This window comes from Chrysochloris asiatica, unplaced genomic scaffold (assembly GCF_000296735.1).
Source record: "Chrysochloris asiatica unplaced genomic scaffold, ChrAsi1.0 scaffold00012, whole genome shotgun sequence".
Classification (NCBI taxonomy): Eukaryota; Metazoa; Chordata; class Mammalia; order Afrosoricida; family Chrysochloridae; genus Chrysochloris; species Chrysochloris asiatica.
Window position 1 is genome coordinate 19,371,815 of NW_006408530.1, and position 22,770 is coordinate 19,394,584.

General features: G+C 38.2%; 1 protein-coding gene across 1 annotated transcript in view; it reads right to left on the bottom strand.

Moving 5' to 3' along the window:
- The window catches only part of ARHGAP15 (Rho GTPase activating protein 15), a 1,003,601-nt gene that overhangs the window by 101,763 nt on the left and 879,068 nt on the right, over positions 1–22,770 (bottom strand). The window lies entirely within an intron of this gene.

Genomic DNA, 22,770 nt, shown 5'->3' on the forward strand with positions numbered 1-22,770 from the left:
TTGTTGTTAAGTGTCCTGTATATGGTTTCCCAGGAGTGACTGGTGAGCTTGAACTGCCAACCTTTTGGTCCAGCACATTAAACCCACAGTGCCACACAGCTGGAAAAGCAAGGAAGCAGGGTCTCCAGAGGAACATAGGTCTACCAGCACCTTGATTTTTACCTAAAAAAACCTGATTTTTAAACTTCTGACTTCCAGAACTATAAGATAAAGATGTGCGCATTTTTAAGTCAGTAAGTTTATGGTAATTTGCTATAGCAGCCATAAGAAATTAACATATAAGGGCAAAGTGTGATTGAGGTTGTTGCCAGATTTTGTGAGCGTTTAAAGTGTCTAATTTATTACTATTATTTTTTTTTTGTCTTTTCCCTAGAGCACATTTTATTTTTGCTATAAACCAAAGGAGTGAAAAAAAACACTGTTAAATACCATAATAAAGCTGCCCACTACTATCTAGTCAATTCTGACTCATAGTGACCCTGTATAGGGCTTCTGAGTCTAGAAATCTTTAGAGAAACAGACAGCCTCCTTTGTTTCAATCACAAGGTCGGCATTTAAAACTCATCAGTCGCTTCTCATAAACCCTACACAGAGTCACTATGAGTTGGACCTGGTTCAACGGCACTTTATAACAACTACATAGACTGGGTCCTGGCATGGTGTTGTAGGATAAGCACTGGATTGCTAACCTTAAGGTCTGTGTTTCCAAACCATCAGCCTCTCCTCAGAAATCCTGTACAGGTCCATATTTGTTGGAACCAACTAAACAGCACTTAGTGGCAACAGCAAAACCATCTAGAAAGCAACTCTAGCACCTTAGTGTGGAAATGCGTGGCTGCTAACAGAAAGGTTGTCAGTTTGAACACACTGGCTGCTCTGTGGGAGAAAGATGCAGTAGTCTGATTTGTTGGTGTTGTTGTGAAGTGCCATCGAATCGGTTCCGACCCATAGTGACACTGTATAGGGTTTCTGAGGAGCAGCTGGTGAGCTTGAACCCCCAACCTTGCAGTTCAAACAGCTTTGCGGTCTGGTGCATTAACCTGCAATGCCATACCAGTCTGTGATTACAACCTTGGAAATCCTGTGGGGTAGTTCCACTCTGTCCTAGGGGGTCACTATAAGTTGGATTCAACTCAACTGCAATGTGTTTAGTTTAGCTTGGGTAACTATTTAGAAGGGGTATTTGGGTGGGGTAAATGGTAAGTGTGCAGCTACAAGATGAAAGGTTGGCAAGGCATCTCAGAAGAAAGGTCACAGTCATGAAAACCCTATGGGGTGCAGGTCTAGTCTGTAACACATGGAGTCCCCCTTAGTTGGACTAGACCTAGTGGATATTTTTTTACTTTTTTTTTTTTTTAAATCAGGAGCCATGGTGGCACAGTGGTTAAGTGCTTAACCAAAAGACCAGTGGTTTGAATCCATCAGTTGCTCTGTGGGAGAAAGATGGGGGAATCTGCTTTTGTAAAGATAGTTGTTGTTGTTGTGAAGTGCCGTTGAGTTGATTCTGACCCATAGCAACCCTGTATAGGGTTTCCAAGGAGTAGCTGATGAGCCTGAACCACGGAGCTTGGAGTTCGAACGACTTTGCAATCTGACGCATTTGCCCACAGTGCCACACCAGGATTCCTTTGTAAAGATTACAGGCTTGGAAACTGTATGGTGCAGTTCTACTGTTTCTTATATGGATGCTATGAGTCTATGAAGGAGCTCTGGTAGCATAGTGGTTATGAATCAGTCTGCTAATCTTAGCAGTCAGCAGTTCGAAACTACCAGCTGTTCCATGGGAGAAACATGAGGCTTTCTGCTCCCGTAAAGATTTACAGCCTCGGAAACCCTGTACAGGGTAGCTATGAGTCTGAACCGACTCCACGGCACATAACAACAACAACAACATTAGTCTATGAGTTGGCATCCACTTGGGAACAATGAGTTTGTTTTTTGTTTTTAGAAGTTTAATTGTTTACTTAATTTAACTCGATATGCTGACTTAAGTATCTCCCCACTCCCCACCCCCCATGCCTTGTATCTAACTTTTGGCATACAGGTCCTGATGAAGTCTAAAAAGGCCCCTTTTAGAATGATATGGAAGGCAGGTACCAACACAGTAACCTTCTCTTTATCTTTCGCAAGACAATGTCATTGTTAAGGAGATGGCAATACACTCACTAAAAAGCACATTTCCAGCTTCCCTGGAAGCCTCTCTGGTTGTAACCATATGAGCAAATCTGGACCCTGAGACTTAAGTCAAGAGTTACAGGAGACTTCCAGGAAGGCTTTGTAACAGGAGCTGATAGCTCTCTCAACCATTTTTTACTTTTCTCCTTTCTACTTCTTACAAAGTGAGGTTATGCAGAGTGGAACAGGCAGCTAGTAGAGCTTTCCTGATGCTGTAGGACACTCAGACCAGCTTTGGATACTGCACGCCTCTGGCGGATCTCTGATACTAAGGCCAAACATAATTCCTAATAGGAGGTACTTCAGAAAGCCCAATTCACAACTTCATACTTCTAATATAACCATCACAGAGTAGAATAAGAAAGAGTTAGTTCAAAATCAGGCAGGATCTTTAATACATTGTGGCAAAAGAAAACCTTTTTATTAGGAATTACAACAGAAGACAATTATTTGACGAAAGGGGGACAATTTTCCTAGTAGAATTCTGCTTGGAAGCTTTTCTTTTTCTACCTAAAACCACAAAGGCTTATAAATAATGCCTCCCACAGTCAAAGCATTCAAAATTACAGTTATTCTTAGAAGAGTTCCAAAATAATATGGATTGGACAGCTGCAAATGAAAGAGACAAAGGGGAGAGTTGGTGAAAAAGAAAAGGCAATTGCGACATCATTGCCAACAGCAGATCTAATCTTTTCTGCCAAAAGGGTAGAAAACTCCCTTGTAACTTAGTTATGGTAAGAAAATATGGTGTTTCATAGACCAGTTGGAATTTGTGGACACCATGAAAAGAAAAAGACGTAAAGAGGAGTGTGAAGTTGGAACAGGAAACCCAGGCCAGGTGTGCAATGGATAACTTGCATTTAAAGATATGAAATTAATGTTACACAATGATCATTACACACATACGCATATGCATGTATATATTTGTGTTCATGCACACACATAGCACCATTCACATCATACATACTAGCATGGTATGTATGCTAGTAAATTACATACTAGTATGTAATTTACCTCAAGATCTGTGATTTCACTGGATTGAAGTAGCAAAGATGATGTTATGATTGAGGATACCTTAATTGTCTTAATAAAATTGTTGTTGCTGTTGTTAAGTGCCTCGTAGTCAGTTCCAACCCATATTGACCCTCCATAGGGTTTCTGAGAAACAGCTATTGAGTTTTTACTGCGAATCTACCGTTTAAACCAACCTTGTGATTGAGTGCTTATCCTACAGTGTCACACCAGGACTCCTTAATAAAATTGTTGTTGTTGTTGTTATGTGCCGTGGAGTCGGTTCTGACTCTAAGCGACCCTGTACAGGGTTTCCGAGGCTGTAAATCTTAACGGGAGCAGAAAGCCTCATCTTTCTCCTGCGGAGCAGCTGATAGTTTCCAACTGCTGACCTTGCAGTTCGCAGCCCGATTCGTAACCGCTACTCTACCAGAGCTCCTTTAATAAAATTAGGGGTCAAATAAAAACAGAGGAACCGCCCTCAAACCAACCTATAATTGCCGTGTTGATTTCAACTCATAGCAAACCTGCAGAACAGATTAGAACTGCCCTATAGGGTTTCCAAAGGAGCTCTTGTAGCGTATTGGTTACGAATCGGGCTGTCTGCCGCAAGGTCAGCAGTTCGAAACTATCAGCGGTTCCGCGGGAGAAAGATGAGGCGGTCTGCTCCCGTAAGGATTTTTGCAGCCTCGGAAACCCTGTGTAGGGTCGCTATGAGTCGGAACCGACTCCACGGCACTTAACAACGACACAGAGTTTCCAAGGCTGTAATCTTTGTGGAAGCAGATGGCCACATCTTTCTCTCTTGGAGTGGTTGGTAGGTATCAATTGCTGACCTTTTGTTTAATAGGCAAACACTTAACCCCTGTGCTACCAGGATGCCTGCATTGAACTTCTCTAAGAGTGCTTTTGGTCAGATAGCAAACTTACCCTGAAATAAAAGAGGGTTTCAGAATGTGGAGGAATGCGTCTGAGATAACTATTGAAGATGTAAATGAACAATAACTTAGACCTTGAAACGTATTCCAAGTCCCTCAAGAGAGGTGTGTATAAGTGACAGAATAGCAGAGCCCAGGAATAGGAGGGAGGGGAGAGAGAAAATGACAAGTGGAAGGGGAGGAAAAATCTTTTCTAATTTCTCTGTAATCTCCTGTCATAGCAATGACCACATCAGTGTCAGTCTCCAAAAAAGAATCTGTTGACACTGAGATCTATAGAAGCAGCAATCACAAATTACATTTGACAATCAGTAGAGAGCGGTTTAATGGCAGCCTCTAGCATAGTACAGCTTTAAGGGACAAATGATTCTGTTGGGGTGAGTTTGAAAAAGGTGGCCCATTGCTTACTTGGAAATATTTACATTTACAAGGCTACCAGCATGGTGCATAAGTGGGAATTAAAGCTTGAAGGAATGTGTTAAACTTTTAGGTTAAAGATTTATGAGCTTCAATAGGCAGGTAGACAAAGTCAGTGCTCACTTTTCTGTGTTTCATTGCATTTAGGATATTCTACTTATATAAGACTTTACATGGTATTTCTACTTTCTAAATGCCTGTAAAATTTTTCAGTTGACCTGGGAATTTTCTTGTAAAGCTAGGCAAATCTCATACTAGCATATAATGCATTGAATGAATGAAGAAAGAATATGTGAGGAAATAAAAGACATGAATACGGAGTTGAAATAGACTTTTGTTTGAATTCTATAAGAGTTGCTTATCAGCTGTTTAGTCTTGAGCAAGTTGCTTTTTCTCTTCAAATAATATTTGAAAGAAGGGTTTTATGAATTAAATAAAATAAGATGTATTGCACCTAGCACTTATGACTAGTGAAAAATCAGCAATCCATAATGTATACCCTTCCCCACCCCCAACCTTATTTGAAGCCCAGATTGACTTTGGTTCACCTTTTACTTCAAGTAATTAACGTACTATCTGGCTGTATTGAGCATTCAAAATGAGTTGCTGATAGTTGACCAAAGTTAGTGTTATTGTGGTAACCTGACATTACACAACACACTACTCTGTATTAGGTTAAGAGATTGATCATCTGATTGGTGAGCATTTCAGTTATTTACAAGAATCCTTAGAAAAGTTGGTGGTGGTCCCTATGCCTACTTGTAAGAAACATGAAGAATATTTTATAGAAAAATTGTTCTTTTTCAATTTCTCATATTTGAGGAAATGGACAATTGGATATTGAAACATGAATACCTGTAGCTTTGCTATACTTAAATTTCAGAGGGGGAACTGGATGATGACCTATGATTAAGGTGAAACCATTTATGTTTTTGCAAAGTCTTTTCAAATAGTTTTAAGACAGCATGGTCTACCTTTCAAATCAATACCACACCCACTCTTCCATAGCTTGTCAAATCAGGAAATAACACCAGCATTTCTAAGTAGTGGAACATCTAAAAATACAATTGGATACATTAAAATCGAAATGACACCTTCTCAGATCTGGTTTATTGATGTGTCATATTAGGAATTGGATTCAGCATACATAATACAGGAGTGCTTAACGAGTTAAGATTCATACATAGCTTACTAAAGATGTGTCAACTGTCTTCAATTGATTCAGTGAACATCTGAAAGACAGCATTTTCTATTAATATTTCTCCTTCAGCATATGGCTTCTCATTATTGTGAAGCATTGAAAGTTTTGAGAAGTCTTCGAGAGGTCTCTGACTTTTTTTATTTTGTGACTTTCTCTGCATGGAGAATTAGGGAAACGTCCTGATAAAGTATATATTAGGAGACTTATATAAAGTGTTTCCAGTAATAACTCCATACTTCTCTCTCATTGTACCCCCTTTGCTTCTACCCTCATGCTTTATGATTTAGTTTTGCATTCCCTCCATGCTTTTTAATATTTTTTTTAGTTCCCCACCTGAACCCAAAGACTGTCTCAAATCTTTAAATTGTGAACCTACAAATGCCTACAAAAAACTTTCTCTTGTACTTAATTTTTGATAAAAGCAATGAGAGGTTTGGAATTTTTTTTTTTTTTTTCAACTAATGACCACTTCTCATGCAAATGTCCTCATCTCCCCAAACTATAAGAAACTCATTGTAAATGAGCTTCTGCAAAAACAACTATATGCTACTTAGAGAAGCAAAGTCTATTCCATGATGAGAAATAACTTTTAACGATGTGATATAGATGTTTCTTTGTAGTTTCCCCCTTAGTCATGGTTTTGAAGACACATTTTAAGAAATATGGTTTATGATAGTCACATTTGCATTTATCTGCATGAAATGTGGCTACTAAAACAAGGGCATTTACAACCCAATATCTTTTTGAAAAGAGTTAAGATAAAGTTACGTGATGATGGAAGGAGTATTGCACAGTACAGAGCACTAGACCTGATGACCCAGGACACTTTTCTGGCCTTATCATCCATGCATTTATTATCCTTAACTTAGTTACAGCTATATGTTAAATCATATTTCAAAAGAAATTCTGCTTTGTTATATATGCTTACACTGAGGAAGACCAGATTCTCCCAGTAACCAATGAAGAGAGAGTCCTATTCATTCTATATTTATCTTCAATTCTTAAAGGACAACCATACCCTCTCTTTTAAGGAGGTCAACATTATCACAGCTGTTCTGTTTCTTAAGTAATTCTGGAATGTAAAATGCATCCTGTATGAAAATCATGGTAGTCATTTATATGTCAGGGCTATATTTGGAAGAAAACAGTTTTCTAGTTTCAATTAGGTTTATATTTTTTGTATCATGGCCATTTCAGAATTTAGTTAAAGACAATCCCTTGCTTACAGAAAGAATGAGTATATTCTAAGAATATTTTATTTGTTTTAGCATAGCCTACAATTGGGTAGGAATCTTTTGGCATATGGCTTTTAACTATCAAACTTGATTTGGGTGTTAAGGAATCTTCTAAGATATGGCAGAAATCACTTGATAAATGACCTTTAAATAGCTTACATTTACTTTAGGAAAAGACATTCTAAGACCAAATTTAAGTCTCACAAATGGATACAAACACACACTTCAAACTTAGGTCATAACTAAGAGAAATGGTATATAATTTGAGGAATTTGAAAGAACTGTTAAGAATTACAACTCTATTGTGTGATTTGGGGCAAGTTGCTTGGTTCTTGATGAGTCAAGTTTCTTACTTAAAAATAAAAAACACTATGCCTGTATGCAATGCTTTAATGCACACAAGTGCAGGGTGTAAAATAAGTGCTCAATACATGAAAGTTCCTTCCCAGGAAAACCTTATTTTAAACAGTTCTTTCTCTCTGTAATCCATGGGACAAGATTATTCATAGTTATAGACTGATTCCAAAATCATAAATTTCACTCTTTAGTGTTAATCTATAAAACAACAGTAATATCCTAGAGTTTGTGATTTTGCCTACTGCTGGTTTCCAGCTCACAGTGACCTTAGATAGGGATTTTGAAACTCTAAATCTTTTGGAATGGCTTGTAGATTTGAACCACTGACCTTGGGTTAGCAGTCCCCATGCCTAATGCACAGTACTTTATCACAGTTTTATAAATAGACAATGTCATTAATTATTAAAAAGTATTTGTTTATAATCCATAAAGAGATATACCATAAACAAAAATGTCATTGCATCATAAACAGGGAAAAAGTATGGCCCCTTCAGGCTAATTCATAAGTTGGGAATTTGCAATGTTTTAAGATTCCCACCCCCACAAAACAGGTCAGGTTTTATATTTTATTTTAAAGAAGGCACCTCCTCAATGTCACTCAAATCCTGGCAAATTTGATTTTAGATGCTAATGTTGTTATGTGCCGTAGAGTAGGTTCTGATTCATAATGACCTTGTATTAGGTTTCTGAGAAGTGACTGGTGGGCTTGAACCACCACACCAGGACTCCTAGATGATATTTGTTATTGTTAAGTGTCATCAAGTTGATTCTTATCCATCATGACCCTGTATTGGATTTCCAGAGTGGCTGGTGGGTATGAACCACCAACCTTGTATTTATCAGTCCATTGCTTATCCTATAATGCCACAGGACTCCACAGATGTTATTGATGGTTGGTGGTGTGTTGTGGAGTTGGTTCTGACTCATAACAACCTTGCATAGGGTTTCTGAGGCTGTAAATCTTTACGGGAGCAGAAAGTCACATCTTTCTCCCATGGAATGGCTGGTAGTTTTGAACTGCTGACAGTGAGGTTAGCAGTCTGACTCATAACCACAATGCTCCCAGAGCTCTTTATGGATGTCATTAAGCTATGTCCAAAACCATCCACCTTTAGAATTGAGGAAGAGTCCTGGTGTGGGGCTGTAGGATAAGCTCTGGACTATAAGGTTGGTTTGAACTGAAAGTTGTTGTTGTTGTTAGGTGCCAAGTGGATTCCAACCCACAGCAACCTTATGCACAACATAACAAAACACTGTCCAGTCCTGTGCCAGCCTCACAATTGTTAAGCTTGAGCCCGTTCCTTCTATCACTGTGCCAATCCAGCTCCTTGGGGGTCTATCTTTTTTTCTCTGACCTTCTACTTTACCTAGCATGATATTCTTTTCCAGGGACTGGTCCCTTCTGAAAATAGGTCTGAAGTATGCGAGACAAAGTCTCTTTATCCTGGCTTCCAAGAAGCATTCTGGTTGTAATTCTTTCAACACAGATTTGCTTGTTCTTCTAGCAATCCATGATAGTTTTGATATTCTTCTCCAACACCGTAACTCCAATGCATCAATTCTCAGTACTACCAAGGAAGAAGAGTCACGAGGGGAGCATATCCATTGGACCCTGAGAACCTTGTGCAGTGAACATCCTCCACCCAGGCAACAGAGAGGTGACATCAGAGGCGTGGCAGCAGCAGAACCAAGAGCCAGTGCAAGAGATAGAGTGATGGTCTTTGCAGCCCACAGAACAAGCAAAACTTAATGTTTTCAAGCAGGAGCCTTGCTTATAGAGTGGAGTGCTTCCAGGCACTTAAATTGGGGAATCTAGGTTTGCTGATACATGAAACTAGACACAAGTGCCTTCAGGATGAGACTTATAGCAGAGTGGAGTGATTTGGGGTATTTATCAGCAATCCTTTAAGAGCTTTGTGGCATTGTTGAAGCAGGGCAGAGGCCAAGGGGCCTGTGGCTAAGAGGCCAAGGATCAGAGAGAGGCCTGCGTGTAGGAATGGCTGAGAGACACTGTCCTGACTGAGAGAACTGTGCCCTGAGCATTTAGAATTCTGCATTGTAACCAGTTAACTTTCCTAATAAACCTCTTAACTGTAAGTATGGTGTCTGAGTTCTACGTGGCCACTGCGATTTATTATTGAATCCCGCTGAGTAGAGAATACTGTGGGACGGATGGTAGGTGCCCTTTTTACATGTATACAAATAGCTGTCTTCAGTCATCTTAAGATGAAGAGTAGCTAAAATACAAAATACGCCATAATAGATGTTTAAATATAAACATATGCCATAAGATAGGTATAAATAATGAAGTTAATAACTTTCTTTAAAATGAAGGAATCATCTAAGATGACTGTTGAAGTAAAAAAGCTTCTTAGAAATCGTTCTACCAAAAAATTCAAATCAGTGAACAAAAACATTCATTTAAACAACTTCTAAAGGTCTTGTTTTTATTCTCGACATCTTTATATATCTTCTAATCAATTCAGGTAAGCAGTCAAACAATCTTTTCTTTCTTATATAACTGTATTTATGTTGTTCTAGGGACTGCTGGAAAGATCTGGAGATCAGAAAAAGATGGGAATGAGGGATCTCATTGCCGAGGTCAGCTAGATCTTGGCTGAAAGCAGAGAACACCATAAAGATGTTTATTTGTGCTTTACAGACTATGCAAAGGCATTTGACTATGCAAACTATAACCCACTATATGTGTAGATATCATTGTCAAGAATGGGTATTCCAGAACACTTAATTGTGCTTATGAGGAACCTGTACATAAACCAAGAGGCAGTCGATGGAAAGAACAAAGGGATACTGAATTGTTTAAAATCAGGAAAGGTGTGTGCCACTGTTGTAACCTTTCACCATACTTATTCAAACTGTACACTGAACAAATAATCTAAGCAGATGATTATATAAAGAGAAATCAGTTTTGGAGGAAACAATCATTAATAACCTGTGATATGCAGATGACTTGAAAGCAAAGAGGACTTGAAGTACGCACTGAAGAAGGCTAGAGATTACAGTCTTCAGAATGCATTGCACTTCTATGTAAAGAAAATGAAAACTCTCAAAACTGGACCAATAAATAGCATCATCACAATAAATACTCATGGACACAGGCGTCAACAAATCAAACAACATATTGCATTAGGCAAATCTGCTGCAAAAGACCTCTTTAAAGTGTTCAAGAGCAAAGATTCAGGATTTAGGTACGCCTGACCTAAGCCATAGTACTTTCAATCACCCAATATGCATGTGAAAGTTGAACAATAAGGAACACTGAAGCAGAATTGATGCATTTGATTTATGCTTTTCTAAAATAATATCAACAGTACCATGGACTACCAGAGGAACAAACAAATCTGTGTTGGAAGAACTGCAGCCAGAGTGCACCTTTACAGAGAGAATGGAGAAGAACATCATGCTTGGTAAAGTCGTCGTTGTTATTGTTAAGTGCTGTTGAGTCAATTCTGACCCATCACGACCCTATATAGGGTTTCCAAGGAGCAGATGGTGAGCTTGAACCACCAACCTTGCAGTTCAAATGACTTTACTGTCTGACACATTAGCTCACAGCGCCACAGAGTGTGGTGGTGGTCATGTGTCATGGAGTCAGTTCCGACTCATAGCGACCCTGTACAGGGTTTCCAAGGCTGTAAATCTTTACAGGAGCAGAAAGTCTCATCTTTTTCCCGTGGAACAGCTGGTAGTTTTGAACTGCTGACCTTCCACACAGTGTAGGGTCAGTGAAAAAGAGAAAGCTTCCCAACAAGATGGACTGACACACTGTCAACAACCATGGGCTCAAATGTAACCACTGTGAGGACAACAGAGTATCCGTCAGTGTTACACATGGGATCCATATGAGCCCCAAAAGACATAATGGCACCTAATAAGAACATCAACAGGGACTACTGGTGCATTGGCCTAATATTGGGGGGAAGATTTGGAAACAGTATTCAATTTTTAGGCCCTAAATAAACTTAAAGAATGTTGTTTGGTGCAATCAGTTTTAGAATCGCAACATTCCCTAGGGAACTTGATAATTCAGAAGTCTAATTCTCATCTTTTCAGAAGCCTGGAGTTTGAGTCTCTCTTTGGAGACTTGCATGCTGCTGGGATGGAGGGTTTCCAGACTAAGACTGAATTGGAAGAAAGGCCTGGGAATCTACTTGCAAACATCAACCAATGAAAACCCTGTGGACCACCAGGATCTGATTTGCAGTCTATCATGGGGATGGCACAGGATGGGCGGCCTTTCCATCTAATGTGCACTGGGGGCTGACTTGATGGTTGTTGTTGTTGTTGTTATATGTCATGGAGTAGGTTCTGACTCACAGTGACCTTGTATAGGGTTTCCGAAGCTGTGAATCTTTACGGGAGCAGAAAGCCTCATTTTTCTCCGGCGGAACAGCTGGTGGTTTCAAACTGCTGACCTTGCGGCTCACAGCCAGATTCGTTACCACTACACTACCAGAGATCCTTGACTTGATAGTAGATAACAGCAAAAAGAAAATTGCTTAAAATTTACAAACCTGAAGCTTTCTCTTAAACCAAACTTCCATTCCTAGGTTTTGCAGTGAGTTTGTGTGTGAATTGAAGAGTTACAACAATGACTCTCCCCTCAAGCAGCAATCTTATTGCATGGTCCTCTCTAGAATTTGTTTTTTAAAGTAATTTTGAGTTGTCATGGTCAAGTACATTTCTGTAACTTACAAATGATACTAATTCATCCTGAGAAGACAGTCTGTGTTGAGAAAATAAAGCTCACTAGTTCATTTCTTCAAAATGCCGCTTTCCTGTGAGAATTTCCCTTAAACTATATTTATTCTGGTTTTATAAGCTTTCTCTTTTAAACAAGTGCTATCATTTTGAGTCCTTTGACATCCTCCTAATCTGAACCCAGTAATTCATTTCAAATAGTCAAAGTATCTATTTATATAAAGCACTCTTTGTAAATGTGCATGAGGGTAGGCATTCTACAAATAATTTTCTAAATTTGAAGATAGACAAATTTATAGAGATTAAAAAATTCCCACTTTAAATCAATGAGGATCTATCATAACATTTGGAAAAACATGAACTAAGAAATTTTGGGTTAAACAAGTCGGTTTTTTTGGAAAATTTAGAGATGGTTTATGGTGATGGTTGCACACATAACCGACTCAATGTTATCGAATTATATTTGTGCAAGAGGTTGAGATGGCAAATATCATGCTGTATATATTTACCACAATTTAAAAAAGTAAAATAAAAGATTTCTTAAAGAAAACATACTAAACTTTATCCATAAACGTTTCTTGTGAACAAATAATGTTTACAGAGATCATGGTTAATATGGTGGATTTGAAATTTGTACATTTGAAATGGCCACGCTGTGGCATTTGAAAATACAGCAGAGTTAAACAAATGCGTAAGTACCAAATTCTTTTAGAAGTTGGTGGTAAAATAATTTTATGAATCAGCTTTTTTTTTTTTTTTTTTTAATTGTGGTACTATTGTAAAAGAAGAAAGCAGGCAACATGTGGTAACTTTAGTCAGCATTTCTGAACTGGGAATGATAAACACCTCTGCCTGGCTCTGGCATTTATCAGGACTGAGATATTATTACCACATAGAGTCACAGCATGGTTACTGTTATCATCGGAAAAAAGAGCCAGCTAATCTTAATGGTTTGTAAAGCCGTTACCTGCACTGGTCTGACATTTATCATGATCATTTTACCACATGGGTCCTACATAGCAAAGGTCTTTTATCTGGAAGGGACATCACTATGAATTATTATTTGCAGCTAGGTAGAAAATTGTATGTTGTAGATACCTTTTCTCATTATAAATCACATAGTCACATTTCACCATTTCCCACAGAAAGCTGCTGAGCCTAGGTTTTTTGCCATAGCTTGCTTTCCTTTCCCTTTCTCTCTCTCTCGCTCTTTTTTTTAAATTAGTTTCTTGAAAATATTAGCCATTTTTTATTAACATCCTTAATTTAATTTTTGAAGAACCACAGATATGGTAGGCATACACATGGCCAGACTTTCATTAAAGTTAGGGAACTTATCTGTTCAAACATTCTGCAAAGGAACTGCCCATTACTTTATAAATTGAAGTTGATAAGTTGTCTTTTTTTTTTTTTTTTTCTTCTAATGCTTACTCTCTCTTCTGTCTTGGTGGCCAGACTTTTTTCTGTTCTTGACCTTGTCAATAGAATATTTGTAGTAGAACAGACAAGATTTCTTATGCTTGATTTGAAATACTCAAAGCAGTCCATTTCTTTCCTGAAATTCTTAGCTTAGAAATGTGTTCTCAGGAACAGTGGATCATAGTTTTTGTTATATTGTCTTCACTCTACCCTCCCAGACTCTGTTTTATATTTTGCAATGGAATAGATGTTTCCTCCAGAAAATTTGTTGGGAAAAGATGCTTAGGTTCTATCCCTAACTATGTCCTGACATACATTAATATAGAGTATGGGAGAAATGAGGATATTGAGAGGTATGGTGTTTTAGAGTCATGGGACAAAGTCAGCAAAGTGAAATGCATTAATTTGACAATGGAAAATTACAATGAAAAGCCCACACTTTTCATGAAATTACAATGAACAAACCCTCTCTTTTAAAAAGACTGAGACAACTAATCTTCTGGAAGAGATATTTATATATTTTCTTCTTTCTCAAGTGTTCCATTAGGAATAAACAAACCAGAAATTCTGCACTTTTATAATGAAGAGGGAGGAGAAATCTTTGCCATTTTTGCATTTAGGAAGAAATGTGCAAGAAGAATGTGACAATTTAAGCAAATCAAGATTGTTTCAAATGGATCACAAATGGGACTTTGTGGGATATTTTGTACTAGCATGTGAAGCAAACAGTAAATTTGAAAGGAGGATTTTCTCAATGGCCTAGTTCTGATGTGTTTTCCCATTTCTTTGTGTGTTTAAAAGAGGTTTGGATGCGATGTTTAATATTGGTTTGACTCTTTTGCAAATGAGTTCTGGAGAAATATTCATACATGAAGGAAAGCTGATGTGCAGTAATGCTGACAGCTGCTGGGGGAATATGAATGAAGAAACCAGCATCCCCAGTCTGGATTTAGCAGAAATAAACACCTATCATTCCATTAAAAAAAAAAAAATCTATCATTTAAAATGTTTACTGGCATCAACAATGGATCACTCTCCCTTTGAAGAAGCTTGATAGTTTTTTCCAAATAATTCCAGTTCTTTGAGTAAACAACAAAACAAAATTTTATGTGCAGTATTTTGCAGTGACATGCATTAGATTGCCTACCTTGTTATATTAAGTTCCATATTGTTATTCTTGTTAAGTGCCATTGAGTGGGTTCCTACTGTAAGTGACCCTGTATAGGGTTTTTGAGGAATGACTGGTGAGTTTGAACCGCCAACCTTGTGGTTCACACTGACCTTGCAGTCCAGCGCATTAAGCTGCAGCGGCACACTAGGACTCCTAGCCATCACATTGTTGTTACATGCTGTTAAGTCAGTTCTGACCCATTGCAACCATACATAGGGTTTCCAAGGAGCAGCTGGTGAGTTTGAACTATGGACATTAACCCACAGCAACACACTGGGATTCCAGCTATCACATTAGGGATTAAATGTTTGACCAAAAATGCAAGCTACTTTTTAAGTTAATAATTTTGTATGTACCCCGAATGACGTTATAAATACCTAAATGGCCCTTGGCAGAAAAAAATTCCTCCAGCCCTGCATAGGGTTTCTAAGGAGCAGTTGAGTTTGAACTGCTGACTTCATGGTTCAATTTACCTTCAGTCCAGAGCTTATACTACAGTGTTACAGCAGGACTTTGTTGTTGTTGTTAAGTGCCATCAAGTCATTTCTGACCCATAGCAACCCTCTAGAGGGTTTCCAAGAAGCGACTGGTGAGCTTGAACCACCAACCTTGCAGTTCAAACCGAATGTGCAGTCTAGTGCATTAACCCACAGTGCCACACCAGGACTCCACAGCAGGATTCTAGTTCCATATTAATTGGGTATTATTTACAAATTTGCTTCAAAGGAAACTACCTGTCTTGGAGACTTGAGACATGTTTGCATAAATTTTACTGCTCAAAAGGAGTTGTACACAATTTGATTTAGTTATCTACAATTTCACTTTTAAAAGATGGCCTACTCGTTCAACACACTGACTTGCAAAATTAATGAAAAGCAACACTGATTTAAAACTAACAAACGACATGCTTTCATTCTTCTGTTTACTTTCAGAATAACTCTTTTGTTCTAATTTAACACCATAATGCCACTGTTGTCCCCCAAATACTGTAACCTGGGAACATTTACTATAATTAGCCAGGAGTCTTCTTTTTCGGGGTAACTGGGTGAATTGTTGAGTACTAATGAAAGTCAGGGACTTCTAGCAGTGGCTCAAGCCAGGCACAGTGTAAGCTGTGGCTTTAAGCTTCCCACTGTGATGCAGTGCTAGCTTTCCAGCTGTTATGTTTACCATAGTTCTAATGTCTGTGAAAAAAATCGAATTATGTTATGCCTTCCTGTTTATCTAACCGCACCCCAGCTCCCCAACAATTTAGCAGATTCCTGTTGCCCCTGCTCAAGACAGAAAGCTCTTCCTCAACTTTGTAGCCATTTTCCCCCTACCTTCTCTTGAGAGCTCAGCTACTTTGCAGCCTTGTCTGGAAGGATCATATGTGGCTTATCAGGATGCTGTTCTACATATGCCATCTAATAACAGATATTCTCCTCACTACTACATTTTAATTTTATTGGAGGTAATATTTGTTGTCGCTGTTAAATACCCTGAGTCAAAAGTTCAACTCTTAGCGACCCTGTATAGGTTACTAAGGATCAGCTAAGTGAGTTTAAAGCCCCAAACTTGTGTCTCAAACAGACTTTGAGGTGGAGTGCAAACTAAGGCACCATACCTGGACTCCTGAAGGTAATATTAAAGCACTAAATTTAATCATTCAGCATTGTTAATACAAATTTAAAATACAAATGAATTTGGAGAAATACCCAGTGTTTTTAAAGAAATCTATGGAAAACCTCAAACTATCACCCCTAACTAACTAAATAATGTGCTCCAAGCTGAAAACTACCAGTTTATAGTTTGAGTTGATTTATTCCTTGTCCTTTTCTTAAAAATGGTTATCTCAAAGAAAATGACCATTCCATTATATTGCAAATGGTTGAATTCACCAAGTGTGATGTACAGTGAAGTTTTTAATGAATATTCATACAATTCTTTCAATCCATTAACAAGACTTAAGACAATGAGGATGCAACTCAGTCCTATTTAGATAGTGGAGAAGAAAGTGGAATTAATAGCAAAGGCCGTCCTTGAGAAAGTTTAACTTTAATGTATCAAACTCCAGGTGCCAGAGTTTGAGGAAAATAACCAATAATAGCCATTTTTTACATATTTGATGGGGCTGATTATGCAATGTGCAACTCTAAATGGCTTATAGCACATTGTAGCATGGTTCCATCCCATTGGCTACAGTAGGGTGCAGGCAGATGGATGACAGTGACAGGGAGAGAAGTGCTTTTGCTTAGCCGTGCGTTAAGATGCCATCTAGAAGCTCTGTGCACTGCAGACACTTCATTAGGATGCCAGGGTAATGGTAAACTACCACTCAGAGTGACACCCCATTTCCTGCTTACTGAGCGCTCCAACCTCGGCAGATGTCAACAATCTCACAGTGCTACAGAGCAGACCTAACTTTCCAGCCACTTTGACTCCAATTTTTCCCTCTTAACAGTGCCATACATTATGTGCAATATGTAATGGCAAACACCTCACTGAAAACAAAATCTGCCCAGTTTGTTATGACCAGAGTGCTTTCTTTGCTTTGCTTTTTCTTTTTAAAAGGTGAGAAGGAACAGATAGTTTGGGTTAGAGAGAATATGTTCATTCACTAATGTAAACCTCAAAATTTCTTGCTATAATTTCCATTTGTTAATTGGTTCAAAGTGTTAATTGTGAGGTGAACTCTAATTAATAGTAGTTACAGTCTGATCACAGGGGATCTGATGGCTTCTTTTAATTAATGTCCATTTCAAAGGTAAGAGCTTGTGGAATTCTTTTGTTAAAGATTTTAGACTGGGTTTTGGTGTAGTTCTTAGTTGTCTGCCAAGAAAAGGCTGATTTGAGCATCTGGATGATATTTCCTCTGCAAATGTCTAACTTGAGGCCATTCACACACCTCCTTACCCACAATTCGAGCCAATAGAAACTTTTTTTTCCTCTCTACAGTGTAAAGTCCAAAATTCTTTTTATAAAGAACCAAGGCGTGGTTTAGATAATGAAAAAAAAAATCCTGAAAATGGAAAATAATTCTTTGTAGTCTATAATTGTGATAAAGCAATTGATTTCCATTTTGTGATTTTTAAGTTTCTTCTCAGAAGCTCAAAAGGACCTCCTTGCAAATAAGAGGCCTAAAACAAAGTGTCTTCCTAACAGACCCATTATCACTTCCAGGTAAAGATACTTAGGTGAACAAGTTGTAGGCAGAGCACACATCTCAAGAGAGAATAGGAATGTAAACTTTTAAAGTGATGCCCTTTAGAAAAGAATTCATGCAACTCTTGATTTTGGTTTAAAATATCATCTGGATGACAACAACTAATCATCTCTTGGAGTTTTCTCCAAATGCCCCTAGAGACAAATAAAACAGACTAGAATTTTTAAAAGAAGTTTGCATAGATACTGACTGCTATGTGCCATCCAGCCAGTTATGACTCATAAGGACCCTGTATAGGATTTCTGAAACTATAAATCTTTATAGCAGCTGAAAGCAGAGTGGCTGGTGGGTTCAAACTGCTGACCTTGCTGTTAGCAGTTCAAGGTGTAACCCACTATGCTACTAGGGGTCCTGTAGGTACTGACAGTTAACCTAAAAACAAAAATTTCAGAGTATGTTTCCTCCAAGGCACATTGAATTTAATTGGAAAATGTTGGTTATGGGAGGACCTGTGCTATTGATTGAGTGAACCTGCCTTTTAGAAAGTAGACAGAAACATCCATATCTTTCTTCAACTATTTGATTTCAAAGTGAAGACTGGACCTATGCCAATCAGAAAACTAGGTAGCACTCTTTCCTATGCAACTAGTGCTGTCTGGAAGTGTGAAAACTTTCCTTCCTTCCCTTCTTAGCAGTCCCCTCCTCCTACAGTGGCAGACAAGACTTCTCCTTTTCTTGAAACAATTGTTGTTGTTAAGTGGTATCAAGAGTCAGAGTCATAGCAACTCTGTAGGGCTTCTAAGGAGCAGCTGGTGGGTTTGAACCACTCTACATGTGGTGAGCAGTCTAGGGCTTATCCCACAGTACTATGCCTTTCATAAAATGATTAAAAAGATGAAGATAATAAGAGACTCCTGAGAATAGCACACGTCACTACAGGACCTGCAGTTTCCTCTTATATAAAGTGGGAGAGAGTAGAAACTAGAAGAATCTTGTTAGAAATACATTCTTGGAACTCTAATGCTTTAATGCTCTATGTTCTTGTCTTTTTTTACAGTGCCTGACGACTGGAGTTCTTGTGTGGCATTGTAGGATAAGCACTGGACTGCTAACCATAAGGTCAAAGTTTCAAACCCAGCAGCTACTCCTTGAAAACCCTAGACAGGGTCGCTATAGGTCATAATCGACTCAGTAGCACTTAACAACAACAACAGAGACTGGTGTCCTGGCGTGGCGCTGTAGAGAAAAGCACTGGATCACAAGGTCAGCTTGAACCACAAGGTCAGTGGTTCAGACCCATAATTCACTCCTCAGAAATCCTATACAGGGTCACTATGAATTGGAACTGACTCAACCAGTGCTTAACAATAACAAGAGACTCAAGGATAGAATTACAGGAAATTATGCAAGGATATAGAATGAGGACACAGAAGAAAACAACAACAACAAACAAACATGTTAAATACAATTTCTTGTAAGATCTGCTGTGATTATCAATAAGTTGTCTTGGTGGAACGCTGAGAGGAAGATAAGACTAGAACTGAAGCGGAGGATAAAAGGCAATATGCACAGAATATTGGCTACATTTCCTTCTCTTGAGATGAATAAACATAACAAAATTCCCACCAACATGGGATCTATGAAAAAATGCATTTCAGATAAGGGGACAGAACTCAGAAGAAGTCCAGAATTCTCACAATCACCATGAGACATTTTAGAAATGATTTGGCATCTTCAGTAGAGTTCAGGAAATTAAAGACCACTGCCTGTACAGGGTCGCTATGAGTCAGAACCAACTCCACAGCACATAATAACAACAACAAAGGCATTGAGCTGATTCTAATTTATAGCAATTCTATAGAACAGTAGAATTGCACCTAAGAGTTTTCTTTACTCCACAGCACATAACAACAACAACAACAACAACAAAGGCATTGAGTTGATTCTAACTTATAGCAATAATATAGAACAGAGTAGAATTGCACCTTAGAGTTTTTGCGAACTTAAGAGTTTCCTTTATGGAAGTTGACAGCCTTATCTTTCTTACAGAGTGGCTGATGGGTTTGAATAGTCAGCCTTGCGGTTAGCAGCCCAACACTTAACCCTAATAAAGGACTTAGCAATAAGGAGTAATGAGAGTTAAAGGCAAGATGAAAACATGCTGGGACAGGAAAATAAAAATATAAAGGATTTGAAAAAGGACAATGTGAAAATTAAAAATGTAAACAAATAAGTTGAGAATATCCCCAAAATGTGGAGTAGAAAACAAAGACGTAAAAAATGAGAAGAAAGTAGACATGTTGGAAGTCAGAGAATTGAGAAGCTATCTAAGATGTGTGAGCATGCCTGAGAAAACTCCAGTGCATTTGAAAAATATGCAGTATTCAAGGACAAAATTAAAGGAAACTTTTATGAGTGGGAAAAAAAAAAGATCTCAGTATCGAAAATGGAGGCTTGGTTCTAAGAAAATATAGTATTTTGATATGAATTCTGGCAAAAACTTTGAATGACAAACATAAAGCATCATCCTACAAATATTCAGATAAAAATAAGATTAAATAAATAAATATTCAGGCTTTACCAAGAGTTTTCTCACTCTAAATTCTCACTCTAAATTCTCACACTAAATTCTAAAAGAAAACAAAACATTATCTACTGAGTTTATAAGGGAAATATTTTTGGCTCAAAAATTGTGTTCAAAGTCAAAGTATCTTTTGCAAGTTAAGACAACAGAGAGATATTCTCATCCATGCAAAGATTTATAATAGTATAGTATAGCTTTCTTGAAAAGTTTACTGGAAGGTTTATATGTGATGAATCAAAATTCCTAACTCAAAATGAAGCCATTATAAACAAACCTAGAGCATCTTCGTTTACTTAGTTTGGATTTATAACCAAGAAATCCCCATTAGATGATTTCTCTTCAGCCATCATTCCTTTCTTGATACCAGGAAATGTTTTTCATGAGGTTACCTTACACTTCATGCCAAAACCCATTGCCATCATTGTCAGTTCCTGCTCATGGTGACCCTATAGGACAGGGTAGAACTGCTTTTTAGGTTTCTGAGGCTATAAATCTTTACGGTAGCAGACAGCCTCATCTTTTTCCTATTGAGTGGCTGGTGGGGTTTGAATCACAGACTTGTGGTTAGCAGTCCAATGCTTAGTCTACAGAGCCACACAAGGACTTGTAACAATTGTTTCTTGTTATTGTTAAGTTCTGACTCATAGAGACCCTGTACAGGGTTTCTGAGGCTTTTTACATCTTTGCGGGAATAGAAAGCCTCATCTTTCTCCTGAGGAGCAACTGATGGACTTAAATCAGCAAACTTAGGGTTCGCAGTCCATTGTTTATCCGATGGAACCACCATGCTCTAACAATTTATTGTTGCTGTTAAGTGCCATCGAGTTGGTTCCAACTCATAGCTACCCTGTATAGGGTTTCCGAGGAGCAGCTGCTGGGTTTTAACTGCTGATCTTGTGGTTTGAAGTCCAGTGATTTTTCTATAATGCCATACCAGGAGTCCAACAATTACTTAGATATCATATGATTATAGTTTTGCTAAGCAGTTATTTTGAAACCTGGGATGTAACTATTAACATACTAACTGTGCTAGATACTTTTGTATAGTAGGACTACAAATAATTTTCTTCCATTTTAAAATGTATTTTTCAAAATTTCTATAATGAGTGTGTTTATTTTGATAACAAAATAATTCTGCATATTTGGTAAAGATGTAAGCTTGGTCTATGCCAGAGAAAAAGAAACTATTTTTACAGATAATACTATATCTAGGGAAATCATACACATTTAGTTATTAGAACTGAGGTTAATCTTTTATTTAGTGAATGTGTTCCAGAATCTACAAAGCAGAACCTCAGTTTGTCACTTTCTTCTCTTGGGAATAGAATGGATCAAAATATTGAGTGTAAAGGACACTTGCAGAGAGAGAGAGAAGATAGAAAATGCCAAAGAACTATGTATTTGCAATCAGAAAAAAGACTGGGTATCCTGCCGTGAAGCGAGTGTAAATATATTCTAGTTTCATATTCTAATTTCTGATTCTTCTTCAATCAAATTATTTCTTAGAGAATTTTGCTTCCTATTGGGCTGAGCCTCTGAAGGGTATAAAATAAAACCTATAAACACAGTACTAGTTTATGGATGAAACTTCACAGCAGTATCCTTAAGTCCAATAAATAGGCTGTGTGGCATTGTCAAATAAACACTGGACAGCTAATTGAAAGTTTGGTGGTTTAAACCCACCAGCCACTCCTCTGAAATCCTTTACAGTGTTACTACGAGTCAGAAATAACTTTAGGATACTAACAACAATCGTTCACCTTATGGAGCACAGTGGCTCTGTAGGATACGTATTGGATTGGGAACCACAAGGTCAGAGGTTTGAGCCCATCAGCTGATCCAGGAGACAAAGATGAGGATTTCTGCTCCTGCAAAGATCTGTAGTTGTTGTTAAGTGCCGTCAAGACAGTTTCAACTCATAGCGCACTGTATAGGGTTTCCAAAGAAGAGCTGGTGGGTTTGAAATGTCCTTCTTATGATTCACAGTGCAGTGCTGATCCTACAGCGCCACACCAGGAGTCTCCAAAAAGGTTTACAGTCTCTGAAACAATAGCAACAATTCACCTTGTAGTTGAGTACACATTTTATTCCTGTACCTGTGCCTTTATTGTTGTTAAGTGTTGTCAAGTTGGATTCTGACCCATAGTGGCCCTGTATAGGGTTTCTAAGAAGTGGCTGGTGAGCTTGAACCTCCAACCTTGTGGTTCAAACTGACTTTATAGTTCAGTGCATTAACTCACAGCGCCACACCGGGACCACTCTAAACCTGTGCCTTGGTTGTTGTTAAGTGACGTCGTTGATTCTGACCTATAGCGACCCTGTATAGGGTTTCCAAGAAGCCACCGGTGAGCTTGAACCACCAACCTTGTGGTTCAAATGACTTTGCTGTCCAGTG